Raw genomic sequence first — 24381 nt, 5'->3', positions numbered from 1 at the left:
TACAATTAGATTACACTAGCAGACTGATGTTTCACAGTCAAAAAAGTTTTTTTTTATAAATTTACACTACTGTTACAACAGATATGAGTGGTGGCACTGTGGGCAAGTGGGCCTGGCACACACGCTGGCAGGCAGGCAGGCAACTGCAATTAGATTACACTAGCAGACTGATGTTTAACAGTCAAATTTTTTTTTTTTTAAATTTACACTACTGTTACAACAGATATGAGTGGTGGCACTGTGGGGAAGTGGGCCTGGCACACACGCTGGCAGGCAGGCAGGCAGGCAACTGCAATTAGATTACACTAGCAGACTGATGTTTCACAGTCAAAAAAGTTTTTTTTTTTTAAATTTACACTACTGTTACAAAAGATATGAGTGGTGGCACTGTGGGCAAGTGGGCCTGGCACACACGCTGGCAAGCAGGCAACTGCAATTAGATTACACTAGCAGACTGATGTTTCACAGTCAAAAAAGTTTTTTTTTTAAATTTACACTACTGTTACAACAGATATGAGTGGTGGCACTGTGGGCAAGTGGGCCTGGCACATAAGCTGGCAGGATGGAAGGCAACTGCAATTAGATTACACTAGCAGACTGATGTTTCACAGTCAAAAAAGTAGTTTTTTTTTAAATTTACACTACTGTTACAACAGATATGAGTGGTGGCACTGTGGGGAAGTGGGCCTGGCACACACGCTGGCAGGCAGGCAGGCAGGCAACTGTAATTAGATTACACTAGCAGACTGATGTTTCACAGTCAAAAAAGTTTTTTTTTTTTAAATTTACACTACTGTTACAAAAGATATGAGTGGTGGCACTGTGGGCAAGTGGGCTGGCACACACACTGGCAAGCAGGCAACTACAATTAGATTACACTAGCAGACTGATGTTTCACAGTCAAAAAAGTTTTTTTTTATAAATTTACACTACTGTTACAACAGATATGAGTGGTGGCACTGTGGGCAAGTGGGCCTGGCACACACGCTGGCAGGCAGGCAGGCAACTGCAATTAGATTACACTAGCAGACTGATGTTTAACAGTCAAATTTTTTTTTTTTTAAATTTACACTACTGTTACAACAGATATGAGTGGTGGCACTGTGGGGAAGTGGGCCTGGCACACACGCTGGCAGGCAGGCAGGCAGGCAACTGCAATTAGATTACACTAGCAGACTGATGTTTCACAGTCAAAAAAGTTTTTTTTTTTTAAATTTACACTACTGTTACAAAAGATATGAGTGGTGGCACTGTGGGCAAGTGGGCCTGGCACACACGCTGGCAAGCAGGCAACTGCAATTAGATTACACTAGCAGACTGATGTTTCACAGTCAAAAAAGTTTTTTTTTTAAATTTACACTACTGTTACAACAGATATGAGTGGTGGCACTGTGGGCAAGTGGGCCTGGCACACACGCTGGCAGGCAGGCAACTGCAATTAGATTACACTAGCAGACTGATGTTAAACAGTCAAAAAAGTTTTTTTTTTAATTTACACTACTGTTACAACAGATATGAGTGGTGGCACTGTGGGCAAGTGGGCCTGGCACACAAGCTGGCAGGCAGGCAGGTAACTGCAATTAGATTACACTAGCAGACTGATGTTTCACAGTCAAAAATGTAGTTTTTTTTTAATTTACACTACTGTTACAACAGATATGAGTGGTGGCACTGTGGGCAAGTGGGCCTGGCACACACGCTGGCAGGCAGGCAACTGCAATTAGATTACACTAGCAGACTGATGTTTCACAGTCAAAAAAGTTTTTTTTTTTTTAAATTTACACTATTGTTACAACAGATATGAGTGGTGGCACTGTGGGCAATTGGGCCTGGCACACACGCTGGCAGGCAGGCAACTGCAATTAGATTACACTAGCAGACTGATGTTTAACAGTCAAAAATATTTCTTTTTAAATTTACACTACTGTTACAACAGATATGAGTGGTGGCACTATGGGCAAGTGGGCCTGGCACACACGCTGGCAGGCAGGCAACTGCAATTAGATTACACTAGCAGACTGATGTTTCACAATCAAAAAAGTTTTTTTTTTTTAAATTTACACTACTGTTACAACAAATATGAGTGGTGGCACTGTGGGCAAATGGGCCTGGCACACACGCTGGCAGACAGGCAACTGCAATTAGATTACACTAGCAGACTGATGTTTCACAGTCAAAAAAGTTTTTTTTTTTTTTAAATTTACACTATTGTTACAACAGATATGAGTGGTGGCACTGTGGGCAATTGGGCCTGGCACACACGCTGGCAGGCAGGCAACTGCAATTAGATTACACTAGCAGACTGATGTTTAACAGTCAAAAATATTTTTTTTTAAATTTACACTACTGTTACAACAGATATGAGTGGTGGCACTATGGGCAAGTGGGCCTGGCACACACGCTGGCAGGCAGGCAACTGCAATTAGATTACACTAGCAGACTGATGTTTCACAATCAAAAAAGTTTTTTTTTTTTAAATTTACACTACTGTTACAACAAATATGAGTGGTGGCACTGTGGGCAAATGGGCCTGGCACACACGCTGGCAGGCAGGCAACTGCAATTAGATTACACTAGCAGACTGATGTTTCACAGTCAAAAAAGTTTTTTTTTTTTAAATTTACACTACTGTTACAACAGATATGAGTGGTGGCATTGTGGGCAAGTGGGCCTGGCACACACGCTGGCAGGCAGGCAACTGCAATTAGATTACACAAGCAGACTGATGTTTCACAGTCAAAAAAGTTTTTTTTTATATTTACACTACTATTACAACAGATATGAGTGGTGGCACTGTGGCAAGTGGGCCTGGCACACAAGCTGGCAGGCAGGCAGGCAACTGCAATTAGATTACACTAGCAGACTGATGTTTCACAGTCAAAAAAGTAGGTTTTTTTTTTAAATTTACACTACTGTTACAACAGATATGAGTGGTGGCACTGTGGGGAAGTGGGCCTGGCACACACGCTGGCAGGCAGGCAGGCAACTGCAATTAGATTACATTAGCAGACTGATGTTTCACAGTCAAAAAAGTTTTTTTTTTTAAATTTACACTACTGTTACAAAAGATATGAGTGGTGGCACTGTGGGCAAGTGGGCCTGGCACACACACTGGCAAGCAGGCAACTGCAATTAGATTACACTAGCAGACTGATGCTTCACAGTCACAAAATTTTTTTTTTTTAAATTTACACTACTGTTACAACAGCTATGAGTGGTGGCACTGTGGGCAAGTGGACCTGGCACACACGCTGGCAGGATGGAAGGCAACTGCAATTAGATTACACTAGCAGACTGATGTTTCACAGTCAAAAAAGTAGTTTTTTTTTAAATTTACACTACTGTTACAACAGATATGAGTGGTGGCACTGTGGGGAAGTGGGCCTGGCACACACGCTGGCAGGCAGGCAGGCAACTGCAATTAGATTACACTAGCAGACTGATATTTCACAGTCAAAAAAGTTTTTTTTTATAAATTTACACTACCGTTACAACAGATATGAGTGGTGGCACTGTGGGCAAGTGGGCCTGGCACACACGCTGGCAGGCAGGCAACTGCAATTAGATTACACTAGCAGACTGATGTTTAACAGTCAAATTTTTTTTTAAAATTTACACTACTGTTACAACAGATATGAGTGGTGGCACTGTGGGGAAGTGGGCCTGGCACACACGCTGGCAGGCAGGCAGGCAACTGCAATTAGATTACACTAGCAGACTGATGTTTCACAGTCAAAAAAGTTTTTTTTTTTTTAAATTTACACTACTGTTACAACATATATGAGTGGTGGCACTGTGGGCAAGTGGGCCTGGCACACACGCTGGCAGGCAGGCAACTGCAATTAGATTACACTAGCAGACTGATGTTTAACAGTCAAAAAAGTTTTTTTTTTAAATTTACACTACTGTTACAACAGATATGAGTGGTGGCACTGTGGGCAAGTGGGCCTGGCACACACGCTGGCAGGCAGGCAACTGCAATTAGATTACACTAGCAGACTGATGTTTCACAGTCAAAAAAGTTTTTTTTTTTAAAATTTACACTACTGTTACAACATATATGAGTGGTGGCACTGTGGGCAAGTGGGCCTGGCACACACGCTGGCAGGCAGGCAACTGCAATTAGATTACACTAGCAGACTGATGTTTAACAGTAAAAAAAAATTTTTTTAAATTTACACTACTGTTACAACAGATATGAGTGGTGGCACTGTGGGCAAGTGGGCCTGGCACACACGCTGGCAGGCAAGCAACTGCAATTAGATTACACTAGCAGACTGATGTTTCACAGTCAAAAAAGTTTTTTTTTTCAAATTTACACTACTTTTACAACAAATATGAGTGGTGGCACTGTGGGCAAATGGGCCTGGCACACACGCTGGCAGGCAGGCAACTGCAATTAGATTACACAAGCAGACTGATGTTTCACAGTCAAAAAAGTTTTTTTTTTTATATTTACACTACTATTACAACAGATATGAGTGGTGGCACTGTGGCAAGTGGGCCTGGCACAGAAGCTGGCAGGCAGGCAGGCAACTGCAATTAGATTACACTAGCAGACTGATGTTTCACAGTCAAAAAAGTAGTTTTGTTTAAAAATTTACACTACTGTTACAAAAGATATGAGTGGTGGCACTGTGGGCAAGTGGGCCTGGCACACACACTGGAAGCAGGCAACTGCAATTAGATTACACTAGCAGACTGATGTTTCACAGTCAAAAAAGTTTTTTTTTTAAAATTTATACTACTGTTACAACAGATATGAGTGGTGGCACTGTGGGCAAGTGGGCCTGGCACACACGCTGGCAGGCAGGCAACTGCAATTAGATAACACAAGCAGACTAATGTTTCACAGTCAAAAAAGTTTGTTTTTTTTAAATTTACACTACTGTTACAAAAGATATGAGTGGTGGCACTGTGGGCAAGTGGGCCTGGCACACACACTGGCAAGCAGGCAACTGCAATTAGATTACACTAGCAGACTGATGTTTCACAGTCAAAAAAGTTTTTTTTTTTAAATTTACACTACTGTTACAACAGATATGAGTGGTGGCACTGTGGGCAAGTGGGCCTGGCACACACGCTGGCAGGATGGAAGGCAACTGCAATTAGATTACACTAGCAGACTGATGTTTCACAGTCAAAAAAGTAGTTTTTTTTTTAATTTACACTACCGTTACAACAGATATGAGTGGTGGCACTGTGGGCAAGTGGGCCTGGCACACACGCTGGCAGGCAGGCAACTGCAATTAGATTACACTAGCAGACTGATGTTTAACAGTCAAATTTTTTTTTTTAAATTTACACTACTGTTACAACAGATATGAGTGGTGGCACTGTGGGGAAGTGGGCCTGGCACACACGCTGGCAGGCAGGCAGGCAACTGCAATTAGATTACACTAGCAGACTGATGTTTAACAGTCAAAAAAGTTTTTTTTTTAAATTTACACTACTGTTACAACAGATATGAGTGGTGGCACTGTGGGCAAGTGGGCCTGGCACACACGCTGGCAGGCAGGCAACTGCAATTAGATTACACTAGCAGACTGATGTTTCACAGTCAAAATAGTAGTTTTTTTTTAATTTACACTATTGTTACAACAGATATGAGTGGTGGCACTGTGGGCAATTTGGCCTGGCACACACGCTGGCAGGCAGGCAACTGCAATTAGATTACACTAGCAGACTGATGTTTAACAGTCAAAATTTTTTTTTTAAAATTTACACTACTGTTACAACAGATATGAGTGGTGGCACTGTGGGCAAGTGGGCCTGGCACACACGCTGGCAGGCAGGCAACTGCAATTAGATTACACTAGCAGACTGATGTTTCACAGTCAAAAAAGTTTTTTTTTTTTTAATTTACACTACTGTTACAACAAATATGAGTGGTGGCACTGTGGGCAAATGGGCCTGGCACACACGCTGGCAGGCAGGCAACTGCAATTAGATTACACAAGCAGACTGATGTTTCACAGTCAAAAAAGTTTTTTTTTTATATTTACACTACTATTACAACAGATATGAGTGGTGGCACTGTGGCAAGTGGGCCTGGCACACAAGCTGGCAGGCAGGCAGGCAGGCAACTGCAATTAGATTACACTAGCAGACTGATGTTTCACAGTCAAAAAAGTAGTTTTGTTTAAAAATTTACACTACTGTTACCAAAGATATGAGTGGTGGCACTGTGGGCAAGTGGGCCTGGCACACACACTGGCAAGCAGGCAACTGCAATTAGATTACACTAGCAGACTGATGTTTCACAGTCAAAAAAGTTTTTTTTTTTTGATTTACACTACTGTTACAACAGATATGAGTGGTGGCACTGTGGGCAAGTGGGCCTGGCACACACACTGGCAGGCAGGCAACTGCAATTAGATAACACAAGCAGACTAATGTTTCACAGTCAAAAAAGTTTTTTTTTTTTAAATTTACACTACTGTTACAACAGATATAAGTGGTGGCACTGTGGGCAAGTGGGCCTGGCACACACGCTGGCAGGCAGGCAACTGCAATTAGATAACACAAGCAGACTAATGTTTCACAGTCAAAAAAGTTTGTTTTTTTTAAATTTACACTACTGTTACAAAAGATATGAGTGGTGGCACTGTGGGCAAGTGGGCCTGGCACACACACTGGCAAGCAGGCAACTGCAATTAGATTACACTAGCAGACTGATGTTTCACAGTCAAAAAAGTTTTTTTTTTTAAATTTACACTACTGTTACAACAGATATGAGTGGTGGCACTGTGGGCAAGTGGGCCTGGCACACACGCTGGCAGGATGGAAGGCAACTGCAATTAGATTACACTAGCAGACTGATGTTTCACAGTCAAAAAAGTAGTTTTTTTTTTAATTTACAGTACCGTTACAACAGATATGAGTGGTGGCACTGTGGGCAAGTGGGCCTGGCACACACGCTGGCAGGCAACTGCAATTAGATTACACTAGCAGACTGATGTTTAACAGTCAAATTTTTTTTTTTAAATTTACACTACTGTTACAACAGATATGAGTGGTGGCACTGTGGGGAAGTGGGCCTGGCACACACGCTGGCAGGCAGTTAGGCAACTGCAATTAGATTACACTAGCAGACTGATGTTTAACAGTCAAAAAAGTTTTTTTTTTAAATTTACACTACTGTTACAACAGATATGAGTGGTGGCACTGTGGGCAAGTGGGCCTGGCACACACGCTGGCAGGCAGGCAACTGCAATTAGATTACACTAGCAGACTGATGTTTCACAGTCAAAATAGTAGTTTTTTTTTAATTTACACTATTGTTACAACAGATATGAGTGGTGGCACTGTGGGCAATTTGGCCTGGCACACACGCTGGCAGGCAGGCAACTGCAATTAGATTACACTAGCAGACTGATGTTTAACAGTCAAAAAATTTTTTTTTAAATTTACACTACTGTTACAACAGATATGAGTGGTGGCACTGTGGGCAAGTGGGCCTGGCACACACGCTGGCAGGCAGGCAACTGCAATTAGATTACACTAGCAGACTGATGTTTCACAGTCAAAAAAGTTTTTTTTTTTTAAATTTACACTACTGTTACAACAAATATGAGTGGTGGCACTGTGGGCAAATGGGCCTGGCACACACGCTGGCAGGCAGGCAACTGCAATTAGATTACACAAGCAGACTGATGCTTCACAGTCAAAAAAGTTTTTTTTTTATATTTACACTACTATTACAACAGATATGAGTGGTGGCACTGTGGCAAGTGGGCCTGGCACACAAGCTGGCAGGCAGGCAGGCAGGCAACTGCAATTAGATTACACTAGCAGACTGATGTTTCACAGTCAAAAAAGTAGTTTTGTTTAAAAATTTACACTACTGTTACCAAAGATATGAGTGGTGGCACTGTGGGCAAGTGGGCCTGGCACACACACTGGCAAGCAGGCAACTGCAATTAGATTACACTAGCAGACTGATGTTTCACAGTCAAAAAAGTTTTTTTTTTTTTATTTACACTACTGTTACAACAGATATGAGTGGTGGCACTGTGGGCAAGTGGGCCTGGCACACACGCTGGCAGGCAGGCAACTGCAATTAGATAACACAAGCAGACTAATGTTTCACAGTCAAAAAAGTTTTTTTTTTTTAAATTTACACTACTGTTACAACAGATATAAGTGGTGGCACTGTGGGCAAGTGGGCCTGGCACACACGCTGGCAGGCAGGCAACTGCAATTAGATTACACAAGCAGACTGATGTTTTTTTTTTAAATTTACACTAATGTTACACCAGATATGAGTGCTGGCAATGGGCAAGTGGGCACAGTATACGCTGTGAGCCTGGCACACACGGTGGCAGGCAGGCAACTGCAATTAGATTACACAGGGGAAAAAAAGCAGCCCTAAAAAGGGCTTTTTGGGGTGCTGTCCTTACAGCAGAGATCAGATGAGTCCTTCAGGACTGTAGTGGACACTGAATACACTAGCCTAGCTATCAATTTCCCTATTAAATCAGCAGCAGCTACAGTGTCCCTCCTCTCACTAAGAAAGCAGCTTCCAAATGAATCTAAAATGGCTGCTGTCCAGGAGCTGGGAGGGTCTGGGAGGGAGGGTCTGCTGTTGATTGGCTGGAATGTGTCTGCAGACTGTGAGATACAGGGTCAAAGTTTACTCAATGATGACGAATAGGGGGCGGATCGAACATTGCATATGTTCGCCCGCCGTTGCAAACGCGAACAAGCTATGTTCGCCGGGAACTATTTGCCGCGAACAGTTCGGGACATCACTACATAGCAATTGAAAGGTATTTCTATTAAAAAAACATTAAAACATATTAAAATTGATTAAACATGATATTGTGTTTATATTAGTAAATGTACAATGTACAAATGAGTGTAATACTTTACTACGCTTTACTTCAGGTCTCAATACCAACTTCAGGTTTCAATATCAACGCTATTTAGCGTGGACATGATATCCATTGAAAGTAATGGGTGCGCTAGAGCGATGTCGGACATGCTAAACCTTCTTTGTTAAATCTGATTTACCATTGACTTGTAAAATTAAGTTGTGCGCTAAAATTAGCATGGTCCAGCAATACAGCTTATCGCAATCCAGCGCTAGCATTAGCAGGCGACTTGTAATCTGGGACAATGTGTTTAACGTTAACAGGAGTACCTAATAAAAAAAAATATATGTTTTATCTTTTATGAGCGAATAACTTCTAACCTACCACAACTTTAATTTATAATAATTTTGTATTTTCAACCACTCACAAACCAATGTAAGTTGGTGCAGAGGAAAAGAAGGACTGCATCTGCACTTGCCATACACAGTAGAAACCAATATTATTGTCAAGGAAAGGATATTATTTATTTAGGGCTATATTTCAAATGGATCAGTAAATGCAGCCTTCACAGAACCTCAAGTTTTTTGAGTCCTTTGTTTGGACCTTCTTGTTAGTCTCTAAATGGGTAATTTGCGCTTATGGAAGGACATTCAATTCAAGATAAGCTTGCAAAGATGATGTAAATTTGAATTATATCAATTTTATGATTACTTTATTTGAGATACTTTTATGTATGTTTACTCTAAATGTACGTAATATTGGGCTAATGCTGTTTATAGCCTTAGTAATATTATTGATTCCATTAAAACTGTTTTAACATATCTAATTCCTGAGTGTATTTGCTAGATCTAGAATTTGCAGCCATGGTGTCAGTGAGCCACGGAAACAGGATGGCATGTCAGAATAGCATTGTTATAGTGCTTTTCACTTATGAGTGAGTCACTTTCCATACATTTGTAAAATTTACTTTAATACACTACAAAGCACCTTCTGTGCATTTCATCATTACAGTTTGCTATCTGATACTGAACCATGCAGATAGAGCTGTCTTGGCTTTGCACACAATAGGATCCATCAGTGCTCTAGCAGAATGTATACCAAATGTTACTGTCTGTTTGTCTTTACAGTGAAAACAGTCTGGAGGACATAGAAACTATTGTTGCAGTTTGATCTCTTCTTTTCACCACTAGTGTTTAATGCTTAATGTTATAACTTCTTTTTATGCACCTGTTGTCATGCACCTTACTCGGCTGTGGTTGATAATTCTCTCTACCAAAGTCTCCATACTAACTCAGAGTTTGTTGACATATTCAGTTAAAAAAAATAATAAGTGATGGTCCTACCATCATATCAATTCTATGATTCTCTGATAGAGTTGAGACCTTGAGGTGATGTTCCTTACTGACAACAAGTCACATGATTCTAGTATATTCTTTTTAGAGGAAAAGGATTGCACTCTGCAGCCATTTACTGGCTACTAGAGATGTGTATTCGGGCTTCGGATGAATGCAAATTTGTCCAAATTATGCTGATTCATCGAGTCATCTGATATACGAACAGCCGAATACATTATTGGATGCATTACAAAATTGATTTTTTTCATGCTGTTTGGAAGTTAAAAAAGGTGCAGGAATTGGAGAAATTAGTTATATTGTTTGATAAATAAGCTTCTTTGTTTGTAATAATGTACAGGGGGTCTTACCATTCATTTGTCCATCATTCCCTGTCCAATCCTGCTATTGTATTACCAATGACAGATGTTATGGACAGCCGGTCAGGCACTAAATGCTGGATTTTAGTCATACAGGAGTTGTATGTTCTTTAAACATTGAAAGATAGGTTCTTTTAATTGTTCTAATTCTATAATTTTTATTTTTTTATTTTTTTATGTATATAATTTTTATTATTGTAGTTTTCTTAATGACAGACAAAACATGGTTAGGCAAAAAAAAAGACAAAATGTAGCTTTACATTTGCATCATAAAACAATATGTCATAGATAGTCTGTCACTTTATCGGAAGTATAACTCATTACTGTTTGTATACTTTTAAAAAAGAAAGGACTTATTTGGATCTAGGCACAACATTCTCTAGATCAGCTATGTGCAAAACAATATTAATTTGCTAGATCAAAAAGAAAACAAGAAAAACGAAAGAGAAAGAGGAAAGAGAAAAAAAGAAAGAAGAGAAAGAGAGAAAAAAAAAAAAAAAGGAGAAAGGGGAGACCTCTCCTACTCTCCTACACCTCCCCTCCCAGTACTCGTCCCCCGCCCCACCCTCAAAAGAAATGCTGTCTCCAAAATTCTGGATACTCATCTGTTAATAATAATTGTAGAAATTCTGGTGAACTTCGAAAATAGCCTAATAGCTGCAGCTGTACCTCTCTAGGCTGATCTAAGATAACTTTGTCCCATTTCACCATGTACTTTTTTATTTTATTCTCTATAAAAATTAGTTGATCATTCTGATCTAAGGCCATTTGATAGGTTGCGTCTTGAATTACCACAGCTATGCTAGGAGCCTTTTTATCCTTCCAGGCCCTTAAAATCCTCTGTCTAACTAACAGAATTGTAGTGTTAATCAGGGACTTATTCTGCACTTGATCATGCACCAGAAAGAAAATATGTGAGGGTTTAAGCCGGATTTTAGCTGGCAAAAATCTATTAAGCCAAAATTCTATTTGTTTCCATAATTGGGAGATTTTTGGGCATGCATAGAAGACATGAAATAGATCGGCTGCAGGGAATTTACATTTAAAGCAGGCCGTGTCTCCTTTCCATTTACCCATTCTACTGGGTGTCAGGTATGCTCTATTAAGGAGTTTTAAATGAGACTCTCTTATTGCCATATTATTTGAAAACTTTCTTACTCTATCAAAACTCTTTTGAAAAAAATTCAAATCAATTTCGGGGATATCTAATTTCCAGGAGTGAAACAGCTTATTTACCTTAGCTTTGGCCTCTTTAAGTATTAATAATCTGTAGATATGTGAAATAGAATGGTTACCTACGGAAAATCTAGCAATAATATCATCTAGTGGGCCCAGCGACCAGGCATCTGCCTCCAGGGGTTCCTGCTTATAGTAAAAATGCCTCATTTGTAAATATGCAAAAAATGATCTTTTATCCAGATTAAATTCTCTACTTAATGCTTCAAATGTTTTCATGTGCTTATTAAGAGGGTCCACGGCCTGTTCCAAGAATTTCAAATTATTTGCTGACCATTTTCTGAAAGCGGGTGATGTACATCCGCTCTCAAAATCTGGATTTCCTCTAATAGGTAAAAATTTAGAGAGCGAGTGGTTCACTTCTAACAAATTACAAATTTTGTACCATGCTATGATTACGTTATAAGTTGTAAATTTTGGGACATATTCTTTTACATCTTTGAATTTGGCACTATGAAGCAACGCTTTAAGAGCGTATGGAGAAACTATGGCCTCTTCTATATCTCCGTTTGTGGCATAGCTGGATTCAGTTAGCCAATCCATAGCAATTCTGGCCATAGATGCAAGATTGTAATTTGTTAGGTTAGGAAATGCAAATCCACCCAGATCTTTTGGATGCGTTAGCCTTAGTAAAGAAATTTGTGGTTTTTTTGGTGACCAAAGAAAGCTAGAACAACAAGAGTTAAATTTTTGTATATCTGCCTTATGTAAAAAAGCAGGTATATGCTGAATAAGAAATAAAATTTTAGGGAATGTACGCATTTTAATTAGTGCTATCCTTGCCGACAAAGATAATGGTAATTTACTCCATTTCTGTATTTCAGAGGAGCACTTTTTCCAAATCGGGGTATAGTTTAAGTCATACCATTCCTCTGGATTTCTAGAAATAATTATTCCAAGATATTTAATATTTTTTTCAGTTAGTTTAAAGGGATTCTCTATTAAGCTGTTTTTATTTTTAATAATCCATAAAATCTCTGATTTGGCAAGATTTATTCTATATCCAGCAAATTTACTAAACTCCGCTAATATATCTACTAGAGTTGGAATATTTTTGTTTGAGTCCCTTATATAAAACAAGATATTGTCAGCATACAGTGACAAAATAGCTTTATACTGTTTGATTTTTATACCTTCCAATACTTCCCGACATTTAATCGCTAGCGGTTCGATTGCTATGTTGAATAGTAACGGCGAAAGGGGACATCCCTGTCTTGTCCCTTTATACAGTGTAATAGGAGGGGATAAGATATTATTTGTCGAGAGATATGAAATTGGATTCTGATATAATAGAGATACAAAGTTTTGAAAGTGGCCTATATAGCCAAATTTCTTTAACGCCGTTAATAGGTGATCCCATAGGACAGAGTCAAAGGCCTTTTCAGCGTTGACTGTTAATAATGCAAAGTCATGCTTAACATCTGGCTCTGCCCTATGCGATCCCAATACATATTCAATTAGAGTCATCGCTTTTCTTATGTTTTTCTGTGCTGTCCTGCCAGGAATAAATCCAGTTTGATCTGGGTGTATGATATCTCCTATACTCTCTTTAAGGCGTGCAGCTAGGATACTAGCCATAAGCTTATAATCACTTTTAAGCAGTGAAATTGGTCTGTATGAGTCCATTAGATTGGGATCCTTATCTTTTTTTAGTATGAGTATAATATTTGATGCACTAAAAGATTGGGAAGGTTTTAAGCTATGCATAAAATATTTATTAAATAGTTCAGTTAATGTCGGGGCAATCTCTTCTGAAAGCACTTTATAGAATTCACTTGGTAATTGATCGGGGCCGGGAGCCTTCCCTAAAGCTAATTCTTTGATTGCCTTCCATGTCTCCTCTACCGTAATCTCTTTATTTATTGAAGCTAATTGATCTGAGGATATTTAAGGGATTTTAAGATTTTCCCAGAAACAATTTTTCGCCTCCTTATTAACCTCTACCGAAGAGTACAGTTTTTGAAAGAATAGCTGAAATTGTCTATTAATCTCTTTTGGAGTATTATGCTTAGTGCCCTCTGCTATAATTGTCCCAATATAATTGTTTTTTTTCCTATTTTTAGAAATATTTGATAGCATTTTGGCTGTTTTGGGGGAAAAAGTGCCAAAGATTGCTTTGTTTTTAAGCTCCTCTTGTAGCTGGTGTTGAGTTAGGAAGGTCTCTCTCTCTGTTTTCGCTCTTTGATAAGATTCCCAATTGCCCTTATTAGATTCATTAATATATTTTACCAGTTTATTTTTAAGTTGATTTGTTAGTTGGAGTTCCCTTGCTCTTAATTTTCTTTTCCTTTTGACCATATATGCCTTTATTTCCCCTCTAAGAAAGGCCTTCGCCGCCTCCCAAAAAATTTCTGTTTTAGGCTGATAATCTTTGTTGAAAGAAACATAATCCCTCCATTTATAGATTAGCCAATTTCTAAAGTTAATATTAGAATATAGAAAGGCTGGAAAGAAAAATTTACCACACTGACCTTCATTTTTACTCCACAGCTGGACCGTCATAGAAATAATTGCATGGTCTGAGATAACTATACTCTTTATATCTGTCTTGATTTCTAATTGTAATAAATTTTCGGTCACTAAAAACATATCTATTCTTGAAAAGGTGCGGAAGGATTTAGACACGTGAACATTTTCTCGTCTGGATGTTGAATTCTCCATATATCTTTTACTTTAAGACTTTTCGCAAAAGAGGTCAGTATCTTAGCCTCTTTTTTGGACCTATATGATCCACTAGTTCTAAGCCTATCCAGCTGTGGTGTAAATACACTGTTGAAATCCCCCCAAATAATTAATTGGGAGTCTATTGAGTTGATTAGTTTAACAAATAGCTGATCCCAGAATTCTGTTTGACATTCATTTGGGGCATACAGATTACATAACGTATATCGGGACTTATTAATCTCTATTTCTAATATTAAATACCTTCCTTCTACATCTTTATCTTGCGATATTAACTGAAATTCTAGATTTTTATTAAAAATACATACAACCCCTCTTTTTCTTTTTATTGCTGATGTCGCAATTACCTCCCCAATCCACCCTATTTTTAATTTCTCCGCTTCCTGTAGGCTCAGATGCGTTTCCTGTAGGAAGGCGATATCTGGTTTATATTTTTTAAGATGATGAATTATTTTTTTCCTCTTGGCAGGGGAGGAAAATCCGCCCACATTCCAAGAGACCAAATTAATAGATTTGTTCATTTATATATTTATCTTTTTGATCATAGTACTGATGTTCCCCCATAGACTACCAGCAAAGCAACAGAGTCGAGAGGAGGTAGGTGGAGGGAGAGGGGAGGGGGGGAGAGAGAGGGAGAGAAAGAAAAAAAAAAAAAAATAGAGAAAAGAAAAGAAGAGAGAAACAGAGCAGCCAGACCGTAACCACTTCTTTGAATTACCATTAGTCTAGACATTTATTCTGTGGAGATTTTTTTGTTTTCCATAAACTGTTTAACCTCTTCTACTGTGTTCAGCATAATTATCTTGTTATCTGTAAGCAATTTTATTTTTGCAGGGTATATCATTGTAGCTTGATAGCCTGCATTAATCAGCTGCATACACCAAGGAGCCATTACTCTCCTCCTATTTCCAGTTTCAGCAGAAAAATCTTGGAATAAAAAAATATGTTCTTTATTAATTTCTAGACTAGCTTTTTTCCTGTAGTAGGCTAAGAAATTCTGCTTATCCTGAAAATTCAAAAATTTCACTAGCACTGGTCTTTTATATTTGATAGAATTATCTTTCCTAACATTTGTGCCCAGCCTGTGAACCCTTTCAACTAAAATCTCTGAGCTATTTTGTGGCATGTCCAGAATTTCAGGTAGAGTTATTTTAACAAATTTCATAAGATCTGCAAAGTCAGGCGTCTCTGGAAGCCCTATTATTTTTAGATTGTTTCTCCTTGACCTGTCCTCTAGGTCATCTACTCGTGCTTGCAAAAATTCTATAGACTTGGCCTGGGCATTCAGTACAGTTTGTTGTGTATGTTGAAGATCATCTATATCAGATATTCTATTTTCGATTTCTCCAAGTCTATTAGATATTTGTTTGAGTTCACTTGTTAGGGTCATTAACTCTGATTTCACTCCCTCAAACTGTGGGAGAAATAGTTCAGAAATTTGTTTTACCAGATTGTTTGTGTCGATAACAGTACTAGGGCCAGGTGAGAAATCAGCTATCCCTGTCTCTAAGCTGCTTATACTGGATCTAGGCTTTCTGTCCTTAATTTTGGGTGGCATTGTGCCTGTATCTGTTCTACTAATCCCTAGAAATTTATCCGTAAAAGTGAAAAGATAGAGAGGAAAAAAAAAACAGAAGAGACAAAGAGTGCAATTGTGGGTGCTAAGTGTACAAAGTGTAAAGAAAGACACAAAAAGCAGAAGAAAAATAACTATGAATAGGGTGTGGTGGCAATGGGCAAGTGGGCACAGTATACGCTGTGAGCCTGGCACACACGCTGGCAGGCAGGCAACTGCAATTAGATTACACAGGGAAACAAAAGCAGCTCTAAAAAGGGCTTTTTGGGGTGCTGTCCTTACAGCAGAGATCAGATGAGTCCTTCAGGACTGTAGTGGACACTGAATACACTAGCCTAGCTATCAATTTCCCTATTAAATCAGCAGCAGCTACAGTGTCCCTCCTCTCACTAAGAAAGCAGCTTCCAAATGAATCTAAAATGGCTGTTGTCCAGGAGCTGGGAGAGTCTGGGAGGGAGGGTCTGCTGTTGATTGGCTGGAATGTGTCTGCAGACTGTGAGATACAGGGTCAAAGTTTACTCAATGATGACGAATAGGGGGCGGATCGAACATCACATATGTTCGCCCGCCGTTGCGAACGCGAACAAGCTATGTTCGCCGGGAACTATTTGTCGCGAACAGTCCGGGACATCACTACATAGCAATTGAAAGGTATTTCTATTAGAAAAACATTAAAACATATTAAAATTGATTAAACATGATATTGTGTTTATATGAATAAATGTACAATGTACAAATGAGTGTAATACTTTACTACGCTTTACTTCAGGTCTCAATACCAACTTCAGGTTTCAATATCAACGCTATTTAGCGTGGACATGATATCCATTGAAAGTAATGGGTGCGCTAGAGCGATGTCGGACATGCTAAACCTTCTTTGTTAAATCTGATTTACCATTGACTTGTAAAATTAAGTTGTGCTGTATTAGCATGGTCCAGCAATACAGCTTATCGCAATCCAGCGCTAGAATTAGCAGGCGACTTGTAATCTGGGACAATGTGTTTAACGTTAACAGGAGTACCTAATAAAAAAAAATATATGTTTTATCTTTTATGAGCGAATAACTTCTAACCTACCACAACTTTAATTTATAATAATTTTGTATTTTCAACCACTCACAAACCAATGTAAGTTGGTGCAGAGGAAAAGGAGGACTGCATCTGCACTTGCCATACACAGTAGAAACCAATATTATTGTCAAGGAAAGGATATTATTTATTTAGGGCTATATTTCAAGTGGATCAGTAAATGCAGCCTTCACAGAACCTCAAGTTTTTTGAGTCCTTTGTTTGGACCTTCTTGTTAGTCTCTAAATGGGTAATTTGCGCTTATGGAAGGACATTCAATTCAAGATAAGCTTGCAAAGATGATGTAAATTTGAATTATATCAATTTTATGATTACTTTATTTGAGATACTTTTATGTATGTTTACTCTAAATGTACGTAATATTGGGCTAATGCTGTTTATAGCCTTAGTAATATTATTGATTCCATTAAAACTGTTTTAACATATCTAATTCCTGAGTAGATTTGCTAGATCTAGAATTTGCAACCATGGTGTCAGTGAACCACGGAAACAGGTTGGCATGTCAGAATAGCATTGTTATAGTGCTTTTCACTTATGAGTGAGTCACTTTCCATACATTTGTAAAATTTACTTTAATACACTACAAAGCACCTTCTGTGCATTTCATCATTACAGTTTGCTATCTGATACTGAACCATGCAGATAGAGCTGTCTTGGCTTTGCACACAATAGGATCCATCAGTGCTCTAGCAGAATGTATACCAAATGTTACTGTCTGTTTGTCTTTACAGTGAAAACAGTCTGGAGGACATAGAAACTATTGTTGCAGTTTGATCTCTTCTTTTCACCACTAGTGTTTAATGCTTAATGTTATAACTTCTTTTTATGCACCTGTTGTCATGCACCTTACTCGGCTGTGGTTGATAATTCTCTCTACCAAAGTCTCCATACTAACTCAGAGTTTGTTGACATATTCAGTTAAAAAAATAATAAGTGATGGTCCTACCATCATATCAATTATATGATTCTCTGATAGAGTTGAGACCTTGAGGTGATGTTCCTTACTGACAACAAGTCACATGATTCTAGTATATTCTTTTTAGAGAAAAAGGATTGCACTCTGCAGCCATTTACTGGCTACTATAGAGATGTGTATTTGGGCTTCGGATGAATGCAAATTTGTCCAAATTATGCTGATTCATCGAGTCATCTGATATACGAACAGCCGAATACATTATTGGATGCGTTACAAAATTGATTTTTTTCATGCTGTTTGGAAGTGAAAAAAGGTGCAGGAATTGGAGAAATTAGTTATATTGTTTGATAAATAAGCTTCTTTGTTTGTAATAATGTACAGGGGGTCTTACCATTCATTTGTCCATCATTCCCTGTCCATGTTATGGACAGCCGGTCAGGCACTAAATGCTGGATTTTAGTCATACAGGAGTTGTATGTTCTTTAAACATTGAAAGATAGGTTCTTTTAATTGTTCTAATTCTATAATTTAAGATTTTTTTGTTAATGTTAATTGTCTATCAGCTAGATTACGAGTTTTGCATTATGACTCAAATAGCATCATAACATAACTCCTCATTTTCCCTACCGCTGCTATTACAAGTTTATGTAGCACCACAAAAATCACCATCTGCGCTCAAATACAGAACGCTCTCCCAGACCAGTAGTTATTGATAGATCGTTAACAAAAACATTTACGAATCGATTAAAAAATATTAGACAAAGTACACTTACACTCATACAAACACTCAACAATTTAAATTTTTTCCAGAGTGTATTTAAAAAAAAAAATATAACCGGTAAAAGATACGAGATCTCGGGTGTTACAAAAAAAGGCACAATTTTTTTTTTCACATAGACATACATGAACATACATTCATCTAGCTACATTTACGTACAAATATCATCACATACATACAGAATTAGATACATACAAACAATATACAGCACATTAGGTACACAAAACATATTTTAAATATGAAATTAACACGATTTAGCGACTTTTTCACAGAAGGACATGACGTCACTCACTTTACGCTCAACACAAATGTTGGAAGTTTTTTTTAAGGACATTTCTAGCCTCCATTGACTTCTATGGGGAATACGTGCTCGTGCACGCGACCGGCAGATTTCCCTAACGCAAGACAGATTTTTCGAATTTAAAACTCGTAATAGCAGAGTTACAATTGTGGCGCTAATTCAGTAATTCTTGTGTTGGTCCCACTATGACAAATAGATCAAGAAATAGACTATTTCACAATGGAGTTATGGTTTTTACTTGTGTGAACATCACTACAACATCAAAATGTTTGACGAAATTACATTACATCAACTAGAAATCAACATCAATTCGATCATCAACAATGCCGAATCGGTTTCATGAATTAAATCATATTTAAACAGACACAAAAAATACTTTTTAAAATTTCATTGTTCACAAACAGTAGGCCATTTTAAACACTTCTCTCATTTACGTCTATTATAGCATTTCAGTTATTCAAGTCATATGCTTGGATGAACAGCATATCTAGATAGGCTCACCAGATGATGATTGATGGCTGCACATACATGCCTTTTGGCATTGCCTCATACATGTGCATTGCTATTTACTCAACAAACCATATAGAAAAAAGCAACACATTTACATCTTACAAGTACATTGGAAGGTTGGTTAACATTGGATTCTCTCTCTCAATCAGGAAAGATAAATTATGGCTTTACTGTCCCTTTAACATCACGATTTAAACATAATATATCATTAGAAATTCTGTAGAATAATAAGATATCATTAGAAATTAGAGTTGTCGCTTTTCTGGAAGGAATAACAATGCTATACTGCATTATATTAATGTACAGATGTGGGAGAGAACCACAATACATACGTAGATGTACATAACACGCATCACACAACAGCAAAGCACACATTTATCTTTTTAATCATCACTCAATAAGAATGTTGCAAACTACAACAACAGAACGAAGATTTGCAAAATAGACAGGCATGTTGCTAATATGATGACATCATTCTAAGCTTCAACCATACAGATTACAGCATTAGGACTGTACTGCCCCTTTCATCAGTTTCTCACTCAATATTACAATATTACATATACGTAGACGAGAGGTTGGAAGATCTTCATTAATATGGAGATTTTAATGGGACACGTAAAATATTGAGATCTTGCCAATCACTTATATATATAATATTATAGATGTCAGCCAGAAGATCGTCATTATTTTTGCAGTTTCAATGGGACAAGTAAAATATTGACATTTCCACAATCACTTATATATAGAATATTACAGATGTCAGCTGTTAGTTTATCGTTCTGAAACAATATTGCAGCATCTTAGATCGATCAGATTCTATGCCATGTCTACGCATTTTAGAGTGGACGTGTGGTTTTTACTATAACATCGCGTTTTCTAAGTATTTGTTACGCATATGAACAAACATCACAAAGATGCACTGTATATGTTATATTTTACACTTTCACATTGCGATTTATTGGTGTTGGTAAAAATTTCAGCAAACACCAAAAAAAAAAACGCCCACTTTGAAAGCATTCATGCCGCTCACATACAATCAAGTGGATACAATCAGCAATCATTACGAACTCGCTACCATTGGAAATTTTGCACTATAAATCCCACCAACAACATGGCCAATGCGTCCCTGGTGATCGACATTGTATCAAATCGCTTTTGTGTTTTTGCATACCTTGTTACTCCTTGTGCATTTGCTCTGCTGTTTGGCTTTGTGCTGCTTGGCAAATATGGATGATCCGCAGTTAGCTTGTGTAGGTGCTGTTGGACAAGTTTTGTACAACAGAATCAGGCGTGCTCAGCGTCTCCAAGACAGACGTAGGGTACGTCTGATAAGAGGTCTTCGTGTTGAAAGGGTGAGGCCCACCTTTGAGAACATGAGCGACTTCAAGGTTTTTGACAAGTATAGGCTCAATTGAGACCAACTCATGGGCCTTTACGAAGTACTTAAACCTCATCTGGAGACACGTAAACGTATGTGGACTGCAATCCCTGGCATGACCAAGATGCTATACTGCATACACGTCCTGGCCTCTGGAAATTTTCAATCCTCAGAGGGGTACATGCATGGGTTGTCTCAGGGCACCTTCTCTCTGGTTTTTGACAAGTTTCTGGATGCTATGGTACAAGTTTGTAAGCTTTACTTAGGATTCCCTCAAAATGATGATGATTGGAGGCGCATCAAGAGTGAATTCTATGCAATAGCTCAAATGCCCAATGTTTTGGGAGCAATAGATTGCACCCACATTGCGCTGCGTGCTCCAGCAGAAGAGGGCCCCTACCAAAATTGCAAACACTGTCATAGTCTGAACATGCAGTTTGTTTGCGACGCATGGATGCGGATTATGCAGGTGTGTGCGAATTTCGGTGGGGAGACTCATGATGCACGCATCCTCAGGCAATCGTCACTGTGTTGGCAGTTTGAGGAAAGACAGTTTCCCTATGGGTGGCTCATTGGTGAGTACTTGTGCACAGCATGGTTAAGTAGTTAGACAATTGTCACCGTAATGTTAATAACAGTTGTGTTTTTATAATCTGCAAAATGTGCAGATCTAGGATGCGCTTTAACCATTTATTTCTCTTTCCACAAATGTTTAGTTTTAGCTCCAAACAGATATGTAGCAGGTCATAACTTAAATGTGCAGATCTAGGATGCGCTTTAACCATTTATGTCTCTTTCAGCAAATGTTTAGTTTTAGCTCCAAACAGATATGTATTAGGTCATAGCTTAAATGTGCAGATCTAGGATGCGCTTTAACCATTTATTTCTCTTTCAGCAAATGTAGGCCTATATTTGGAGTTTGGCGGTAGCTGTGAAAACCAGCGTTAAAGGCTCCTAACGCTGGTTTTAGGCTACCGCCGGTATTTGGAGTCATTCAAAAAAGGGTCTAACGCTCACTTTTCAGCCGCAACTTTTCCATACCGCAGATCCCCTTACGTCAATTGCGTATCCTATCTTTTCAATGGGATCTTTCTAACTCCGGTATTTAGAGTCGTGGCTGAAGTGAGCGTTAGAAATCTAACGACAAAACTCCAGCCGCAGAAAAAAGTCAGGAGTTAAGAGCTTTCTGGGCTAACGCCGGTTCATAAAGCTCTTAACTACTGTGCTCTAAAGTACACTAACACCCATAAACTACCTATGTACCCCTAAACCGAGGCCCCCCACATCGCCGACACTCGATTCATTTTTTTAACCCCTAATCTGCTGACCGCCACCTACGTTATACTTATGTACCCCTAATCTGCTGCCCCTAACACCGCCGACCCCTATATTATATTTATTAACCCCTAACCTGCCCCCCCACAATGTCGCAGCCAGCTACCTACAATAATTAACCCCTAATCTGCCGACCGCCACCTACGTTATACTTATGTACCCCTAATCTGCTGCCCCTAACACCGCCGACCCCTATATTATATTTATTAACCCCTAATCTGCCCCCCTCAACGTCGCCTCCACCTGCCTACACTTATTAACCCCTAATCTGCCGAGCGGACCGCACCGCTACTATAATAAAGTTATTAACCCCTAATCCGCCTCACTAACCCTATAATAAATAGTATTAACCCCTAATCTGCCCTCCCTAACATCGCCGACACCTAACTTCAATTATTAACCCCTAATCTGCTGACTGGAGCTCACCGCTATTCTAATAAATGTATTAACCCCTAAAGCTAAGTCTAACCCTAACACTAACACCCCCCTAAATTAAATATAATTTTAATCTAACGAAATTAATTAACTCTTATTAAATAAATTATTCCTATTTAAAGCTAAATACTTACCTGTAAAATAAATCCTAATATAGCTACAATATAAATTATAATGATATTATAGCTATTTTAGGATTAATATTTATTTTACAGGTAACTTTGAATTTATTTTAACCAGGTACAATAGCTATTAAATAGTTAAGAACTATTTAATAGCTAAAATAGTTAAAATAATTACAAATTTACCTGTAAAATAAATCCTAACCTAAGTTACAATTAAACCTAACACTACACTATCAATAAATTAATTAAATAAAATACCTATAATTATCTACAATTAAACCTAACACTACACTATCAATAAATAAATTAAATACAATTCCTACAAATAAATACAATGAAATAAACTAACTAAAGTACAAAAAATAAAAAAGAACTAAGTTACAAAAAATAAAAAAATATTTACAAACATTAGAAATATATTACAACAATTTTAAACTAATTACACCTACTCTAAGCCCCCTAATAAAATAACAAAGCCCCCCAAAATAAAAAAATGCCCTACCCTATTCTAAATTACTAAAGTTCAAAGCTCTTTTACCTTACCAGCCCTGAACAGGGCCCTTTGCGGGGCATGCCCCAAGAAGTTCAGCTCTTTTGCCTGTAAAAAAAAACATACAATACCCCCCCCCAACATTACAACCCACCACCCACATACCCCTAATCTAACCCAAACCCCCCTTAAATAAACCTAACACTAAGCCCCTGAAGATCTCCCTACCTAGAGTCGTCTTCACCCAGCCGAGCCAAATTCTTCATCCAAGCGGAGCAAGAAGAGGTCCTCCATCCGGTAGAAGTCTTCATCCAAGCGGGGCAGAAGAGGTCTTCCATCCGATTGAAGTCTTCATCCAAGAGGCATCTTCTATCGTCATCCATCCGGAGCGGAGCGGCAGCATCCTGAAGACCTCCGACGCGGAACATCCATCCTGGCCGACGACTGAACGACGAATGACGGTTCCTTTAAATGACGTCATCCAAGATGGCGTCCCTCGAATTCCGATTGGCTGATAGGATTCTATCAGCCAATCGGAATTAAGGTAGGAATATTCTGATTGGCTGATGGAATCAGCCAATCAGAATCAAGTTCAATCCGATTGGATGATCTTGATTGGATTGAACTTGATTCTGATTGGCTGATTCCATCAGCCAATCAGAATATTCCTACCTTAATTCCGATTGGCTGATAGAACCCTATCAGCCAATCGGAATTCGAGGGACGCCATCTTGGATGACGTCATTTAAAGGAACCGTCATTCGTCGTTCAGTCGTCGGCCAGGATGGATGTTCCGCGTCGGAGGTCTTCAGGATGCTGCCGCTCCGCTCCGGATGGATGACGATAGAAGATGCCTCTTGGATGAAGACTTCAATCGGATGGAAGACCTCTTCTGCCCCGCTTGGATGAAGACTTCTACCGGATGGAGGACCTCTTCTTGCTCCACTTGGATGAAGAATTTGGCTCGGCTGGGTGAAGACGACTCAAGGTAGGGAGATCTTCA

The sequence above is a fragment of the Bombina bombina genome, chromosome 9 (genome assembly GCF_027579735.1).
Source record: "Bombina bombina isolate aBomBom1 chromosome 9, aBomBom1.pri, whole genome shotgun sequence".
Taxonomy (NCBI): Eukaryota; Metazoa; Chordata; class Amphibia; order Anura; family Bombinatoridae; genus Bombina; species Bombina bombina.
This window is presented reverse-complemented; position numbering follows the sequence as displayed.